Consider the following 7,962-nt stretch of genomic DNA (forward strand, 5'->3'; position numbering starts at 1 on the left):
CCTCCGCGGATGGAGGGCGGTGTATCAGGGGCTGCGGGCTGCGATAAAGTTTATGGAAATAAAAGGCGTCTCCAGCAGGCTGCAGCCAGAACGGGCCCGGCCGCTTCTTTCCCACACTGATTAGGATCTGGGCAGGCTCCTGCGCTCCAGATCTCTGATGAAAGCAGCGTGACCGGCAGCGCTTCCCTTCCCGGCCCCCGCTCGGGGCCAGAGGCAGCAAGAGGTCACGGCGCCGCACACACGCAGCGCGCGCTCTGCAAAGCATGCTGCACGCCGTGCACCACGCCGAGCGCACGGCTTCACGCACGCACAGCACCGCGCGGCACGCTGTGCGGCGCCGAGCACCGCGTGCCACGCACCACGCTGTGCACTACGCCGTGCACGTGAGGCACTGCGCACCACGCCGGGCACACGACGCGCATCGCGCGCACTTCCCCGCGTTCCCCCCACTCTTCCGAGCCAACAGCCACGGCTCTGCCCACCGCAGGAGCAGCACACGCCAGGGCAGGGCTGCTCTGTCCCTGCGGAGGTCTGTGCCTGCTTCGTGTTAGCCTGGGACGCGGGGTGCGTTTCCACCCATTGTTTGCTGGCGGTGGGGCTGCAGTTTCCTCCCGGTCACGAGCCCAAGTGTCCCCTGCGCTTCCAGGGCAGGTGGCTGTAGGAATAAAGCTGTCCAGCAGGGCACAACTCGCTGCTGGGCATCAGGAAGTGCTCCACAAAAAGTGGGTGGTGGTACGGGCTGGAAAACAGGAGTGGGGTCCGGCTGCTGGTGGAGTTAATGGGAAGGGGCAGCCCCCCAGTGCTGCAGGGCTCAGAGGGGTTTGGGGTTCAGCTCTCCCCAGCAGGGCACGCACGGCACGGCCTGCACAGTGCCACGATCGATGAGTACTGGCAGAGCATCAAAAGCCCATTCAGTCATTTACAGTAAAATCAAAGAGGGCAGAACAATGAGCGCGCAGCGAGGTTAAAGCACCTTGTTACAGGAACAAATCCTTCATCTGGCAGCAAAAGAATGGGATTTATGGCCCTGCAGGTTCAGAGCCAGATTAGCTGCGGTGACATTTGTCTGAGGGACCCGATGTGGGTGACTTTCCCTTAGAGGTGTTGGGTCGGACACTCTGTGTGCCAGGGCCCACCCCTACCGTGTGCACCCTGGGACATGCCACCATGCGTGGAAATGTTGCCCCCAGCACAACCCGAACTGCATGGCTGTGTGTGTTTAGGAAGCTGCTGGGAGGCACGTCATTGCCATGGAGATTTGTTCTACAGACAAATAAATATTTGGTGCTTTTTGCTCTTGCCATAAATGTCCATCCCCTCTCCTCCTGCATCCCTGTGCATGTTTATATTGCAGGGTCTATATTCCTTCAGCCTCACTCAATCCTACCCATGCAACATGTCTGCACTCCCCACATCTTTCTTCTCAGCCCCTTCTCCCCACCAGCCTGCTGTCATGTTCCCAGGTTGGTGCATTTTAGGTTTCGGGTGGGGAGGGTTAAAGGCATCCTCCCTGCTGCGTCCTCCTCCACTGCTTCCAGGTGCAGCTGAGGAGTGCAATTGGGTCTAAATTGTCCTTACCCCCTGAATTAATGGACAAATGCTTGTCCCACTCTGCTTTTCCCACTGTACCTGCTCTTGTCTCCTGGTGGGAGCCATGTGGCACCCAGGTCCTGCAGCACCTCCTACAGAGTGGCAGTGGGGATGAGCAGGGCTCTGTTCCCCGCAGAGCTGCACAAAGGTCCCTTTTTGTGGGCAGCACTGTGCCCTGCAGGACAAAGTCCCCTCTGAGCCTCAGAGTTGTGGGTTTCTGAAGTAGCAGGGAAAGGGGAGGCAAGACACAAATGAGCCTCCTTCGTTAATAAATCCTCACAGCTGTGGAAAGTTTGAGGCAGCAAGAGCACCCAGACAGAAAATTAAAAAACTAATAAAGTCCTCAGTGTGGGGGCACTGGCATCAGGTCAGCTTTCCTTCTCGAGACACCTAATAAAGAGGCATTCCAGGACACTAACTCATAAGGGAAATCTGCAGGGGTCAAGGGGAACAGTGGAAAGCTAACCATGGTAACTCCAGCATGCCGGGAAGGCAGTGTGGAGCTGGGCTGCTTCTCTTTCAATCCCTGAGGGCTGCCGAGGAGCGGTTTGGGGCATTAAAGAGCCCCATTGGGCCGGGCTGGCCTCAGAGCCCCTAAGGCTTCAGGCACCTGTCCTGCAGGGGCACTCAGATAGGGATGCAGAGGCTGCAGAGATGTTCTGCAAAGCACTGCCAGGTTGGGGTCAGGGCCCCGGCCGAGGGAGGGAATGTAAATCATTTTATTTAGCTTGCTTAATTGAAATCTTTCCAGGGGGTGCATTCTTAATGGGATGATGGCACCAATTACTGCATTAGGAGGCAGAGGCAGCTCTTAGGGCAGAATTTACCCTCCCGGTTAATTCACAGTGCTGTGTGCTGCAAGGTCTGCCACTGAGCACTGCCACCCGTGTGGTGTGCCCAGTAAGTGCCCTGGTGTGCCTGTGGGTGAAGGGCACTGTGCAAACCTGGTTGGGAAGCAGTGTGCAACCAGTCAGATGGAATACTGCACCAGGAAACCATGGGTTTTCCTTGCTTGCTAGAGCCCAGCCTGGAGGGCAAATTCACAGCCAAGCTATAAACCTGAAAAACGGGGGTTTCCAATGGAAACATTGATATAACCCTTGGCTGGCAGAACCGCAGCTCCACATGCTCACACCAACACCGTCACTCCCAGCCGACCACAGATGGGCGTGTGGCTGCGGAACATCCCGGGCTGTGGGGTCCAGCCCCATCCCGTGTAGCAGGGCACCCCTCTGCCCACAGCCACCGAAAGCCCAAAGAGAAAGGCAGAGCTGTTCAGTTGGTTGTAAAAATTAATGAGTTCAGATACAGACTTGCTTTATTCCGGTCCAGCTGCGTAACCACGGCGATTGTGTCCGGCACAGCAGACAGTTACATCAGCTCCACACCCCTGTACAATAAGACTCTGTTTGATCTCAGAAACAAGATCAGACTCCTGGGCTTTGCACATCCTGCTTCCTACATATGTAAAATCATTTTATTACCAGCCAGGAGAGTTCATCTAAGCTGCTCTCGCTGTGCAGCCAATGCAGAGGGAACATAGCCTTGTCTGCACTTCTTCACCAGATGGAGGGCTGCAAGGCTGCTGCTCCTCCAGTGTGGGTTTCTTTTTGTTTAAGTGCTCCTTGGAGCTGGAGAGCCGGCTGCCAGCACTGCAACCCAGGCTGTGCAGAGTGCTGCAGAGCTCACTCACATCCCAGTGCATCCCCGAAGCAGAACCCAGCCCAGGACCCCGCACTGCCCTGCGTGCGGGCTGTGTGGCCAGGGCTCCTCAATTCACTGTGCACAGGTCAGCCAGCAGCTGCTAGGTGGGAATGCGTATCTGCTGCTCTGTTGTGCTTGGATTGAGACCAGCAGAGCAGGCAGAGGGAGGGGAAATCCCCTCCTCATCGCGGCCCCACAGATAGCCAGTCTGACAGAGCAGCTCCTCCTGTGCACCCAGTTCTCGGCCCTGCTTCACCCCTGGCTGCTTTCTCCTAGCTCGATCTCACAGTTTGGTTAGATCCCCAGTTTAGAGGCTCTGGGGGCCCAGCCTAGGCTATGTACTCAACAGCTCAACAGGGATGATGCCCGGATGGCTCTGCTTGGTGGCAGCAACAACAAGCAGTGCTAGTTGGTGCCAGTCAGGCTCTGTTAGAAAAGGAGAAGCTGGTGACCTCATAGCTACAGTGTGGGTATGGGCATCCCTTCCTGGCACAACCTTGCAGCTCCTCACCCCTTACACGCCCCTCCTGGCACCCCAGGCTGGCACCCCACTGCAGAATAACAGAGCTTTCAGATAGCAGCAGAGATCTGCATGGTTGCCAGCTGCTTTCATGCTCTCCATCAGCGCTTATTGCTGGGAGAGTTACCAAAACCCTGCAGATAGAAATGGCTTCTTCCTGGATTGTGCCCCCTATCTCAGCAGCTTTCCAGGCTGTTTCCTGCTGCAGGTCTCTCCATCCTCTCCAAACCTTCATTTTTAAGCACAGTTTGACTCAGCTCATGTCTATGCGCATGTGTTTATACAAACAAAGCGCAACAATCAAAATGTCCCTCCAGACATCCCACACTTCCAATGGGATTTTCCCATTGCCACTTTGTGCTCAGGGTGCTGTGCCCCACTGGTCTGCCAATGGGGCCATAAAGGCTGTCAGTCCCATTCCATCCATCAGCTCTGCAGATGGGAGCTCCAGCAGCCCAGTCCTGGTGGGGATGGGATGGGATGGTGGAGAGATGTCCCCTCTGTCCCCTCCTGGCCTTTCCGACAGCCCAGCTCATATAAACAAAACCTGAAAGGGCCAGGGCAGCTCCAAAATAAACTGTAAACGATCCCATCTGTGTGTCTTAGCCAATATCTCCTCCGGGAGGGGGTGTGGAGGAGAGAAAACAATGCAAAGGGTCCTTTTCTTTTGGCTCAGAAGGAAATGCCATCACATTCATATGTTGCTACTGCTCCAAAGCCCATTCCAGAGCCTGGGCTCCTCCTCAAATGGGTTTCTTACTGGAGGTGATGCAGGAGCCTTAGGAGAGGTTGTGGTTTGCAGGAATATTGAAGAGCAAAGCTGGGCTGCATTTGTGTGAGTTCAGCGCTCACGAGTAGATCAGAAAATTAAAGCAGATCATATGTGAAAAAGTCATATTCTCTGGAAATAAATGTGTTTTGCAAAGCAATAAAAAGGTGTCCTTGCTTGTACTTTTCCATTTTGGGGCTGCTGTTAGCCTTATCCCACCTCCCCGTGCTTTCCTGCACTGTCTCCTGCCCCTCAGCTTGAGGCTGGCCTGAGTGCTCCATAAAGGATATTGCAATTGTACTGGCAGCCTCGGTGCATGACAAAAGCGCTGGAAATCACAAAGAACCTTATCTCACCAGGTCTCCCACTATGTTCCCCGGTCTCAAAGGCTGTTAGCACTTTGCATCTCCAAAGAGCAGGAGCAGCTTCAGACTCAGCCTAGGGTGCCCTGGAGACCCTCGATGCCACCCTAGAAGGCAGCTCTGGGCTTGGAGAGGGAGCCATGTGTGGCACAGAGCTGGGCAGACAGTGGAGGTGAACTTTGAAACCTCTCCATCCATGTTACTTGTCTGGGAAGAAAGAGTGCAAGCAAAATACGTGGTGTAAAAGCACCAACTTGGAAGGCTTTAGCTGACGTGGTGGCTGAACACCCTGGGATGGATGCCCTGATGGCAGAGGAAGTGTGAGCAGGGGGGCCCTGAGCACAAGTGCACCTCGCCCTGACCCCTCACGCTCTTCTCACCCCCATCTGCTTTGTGAGCCCCCCTGTGAGCACCACCAAGCAGAGAGGGATGCTGCCCTGCGCCTCTGCCTCTGCTCATTAGCTAGTGAGAAATAAATCCCTTTCATCTCCACACTCATTTTCTAAGGATAATAACCCCTTTTTGTGTGCACCTACTTTAAATGTTCCCAAACTGAGTTGTAATTGCTGATAGTAATTAAGTTAATACATATTTACAGCCATGTAGAGTTATAGAGGGTCTCCCGTAGTTTTATTTGGGGCATTTTCTTTAACCTGCTATAAAATCATTAACAAGTTGTTCAGCATTAATTGCCTCCTGGGGATCCCGTCCCAGTGTACAGGGCAGGCAGATGGCCCCCCAGCCTGGCAGGGATGCCTTCCCCCTTGCACGCAAAGTCTGGCTTTAATTCATGGCGGAGCTTGGACCTCTGGTACTGGGAAAAGGCCAAGGATGTGCTCTGGGGTACACCAGAATTAGCCCTACAAGACACCGGGTGATGGCGGGTGCCTGATCTTTGTGCCATGCGTTGAGCTGAAACACCAGTTTGCGGCTAACACCAGTGACCATCACCTGTCTGTTCTGCCTCCTTGTTCCAGTTTTTCCAATTTCACCTCCGTGGCCAAATTTGCTCTCTCTGGTGTGTGCACGGCTGGGATGCAGGAGGACTCAGCCCCCACCCCCTGCCCAATTCACCACTGCTTGCATTTGTGCTTTTGTGCTTGCCAAGAGCCCCAAAGCGCTCAGCAAACAGCGTGTGTGGTGAAAGATCGCCGCATGTAATCTCCGGGTGAATCTCCCCATTATACAGTAGTCTAATTAACTCCGGGACAGGGTCACGATGAGCTATCTGCTCCAGGAATGCCATCCCCCGAAGGGAAGTAAATATCTCCGGGAGAGCGGGGAGCCCCTTTCTATGGCAGTGAATCCTGATAAAGAGCTTCACTCCATTCTCCTGCTGCTGGCTCCAGCTTAGCCCTTCTAAAGCTGATTCTGCCCCGTGCTAATCTGGAGGATCCATTCAGCCCAAAGCTCAACATCTGAATCTATTTGCCCAGTGTGCAGCTGTGTCAATTTGTAAAGACAAAGGAAAGCTCCTCTGTCAACAGGTTGGGGAGCTCAGGTAGCACGAGCGAATTGAGGGCAAGAAGTCAAAGTGGTTTCTCAAACCATCAGACCATGCGTAAATCCCAGGCGGCGTGAGGGGCCGTGGCAGTGCGAGGGATAAAGGGAAAGAGGAGCGGGTGAGCAGCCAGCTCTAAGCCCACCAATTAGCGCTATTAGAGAAAGATAATTAGATCTGCTCCATGGAAACCCCAGAGGAGGCAGAATGCAATTTCCATTGGGCTTATTTTATTAAGAGTTGGAAATGCCAGGGGATGCCCAAACAGCGGTGCCGGGGCAGAGCAGTGCTGGGGCACAGGGAGGCACCGTGGCCCCCAGGACACCCACTCTTCTGCTCGCTGTGCATGCCCAAGGGACGGGATGGAAAATATCAGAGGGGAATGGTTCCATAGAAATACAGCCTCTGTTACAGTCTCTGCTGCTCTGGCAGCTGTTATGTGCAGGACTCGCTGCATGGTGCTTTGCGGTGAGCAGGGCTGGGGCATGAGGGATGGAGGGGAGGGCAGGAAGCATGCCACTGAGGGTCATGTGTATGTCCTGGGGAGGAGATGGGCAAGCAGAACCCCGAGAGATGGTGGCAGCAGCAGGATCCAGCAATGTCTGAGCATCCATATAGCTGCAGGGGACTGCAGCCTCAGTGAGGGAAGAGCCAACGGAGTCATCTCGCAGCTGGCGTGTGAGGTCCTGATCTCACTGCTAATCATCTCCACTAATTTCCTGCCATTCAGAGATGTACAAAATAAGCCATGTTTGAGCAGGTCTGTTCTGCCATTGAAGACTTCTACACAAGCAAAACTTCCACTGGAAATTAAGGAAGCCGCGCTTTCTCTTAGAGTATTTCAAACAAAACACTCACAGGACTCAAGAATTCAACTTTAACAAGCCATGTTTGGAGGAAATTTAGATACTGCCCATTAGATAACTGTTCTCAGATGTGCAATAATAAACACCACTTACATAGCTTTAATTCATGAGCTTAATCACAAGACACGTTGAACACACTCTGGGTGATACTCCAGTGAGCGGGAAGCGCAGGTGAAAGCTTATGTTTGCATGAGTTCACGATGCAAGGTCCAAACCAACATTCTGCATATCCACTCCGTCCTCCTGCCACAAGCTGACAGGGCACATGCAGGCATATGTGTCCAGATGCCTCATGTTTCTCTTCCAGCTAAGCATGTTTATTTTGATATGTGTCTGGGAATATAACACCTGTACCATTAATAAACACAGTCATCCCTTTCAAATACATTTTATACCTACTGTACATTTCTATTCTGAGATAATAAATCACACGCATAAACCTTATTAATCATTTAAACAGCTCCTTAAAACACTACAAAAAAGATTTTCCAACTCAAACACCTTTTAAGCTGCAATGACATCATGTCTGTTGGGACATTGTTGTGCAGCAAAAATTGCGAGACTTTTTTCCCCCCATAAAGTTGCTGCAATAAAGTTTGTCATTGCAGTCATTAACTTCATGTTTTCTCCTCTCACTTTCTTCTTTACTC

This window comes from Meleagris gallopavo, chromosome 11 (assembly GCF_000146605.3).
Source record: "Meleagris gallopavo isolate NT-WF06-2002-E0010 breed Aviagen turkey brand Nicholas breeding stock chromosome 11, Turkey_5.1, whole genome shotgun sequence".
Taxonomy (NCBI): domain Eukaryota; kingdom Metazoa; phylum Chordata; class Aves; order Galliformes; family Phasianidae; genus Meleagris; species Meleagris gallopavo.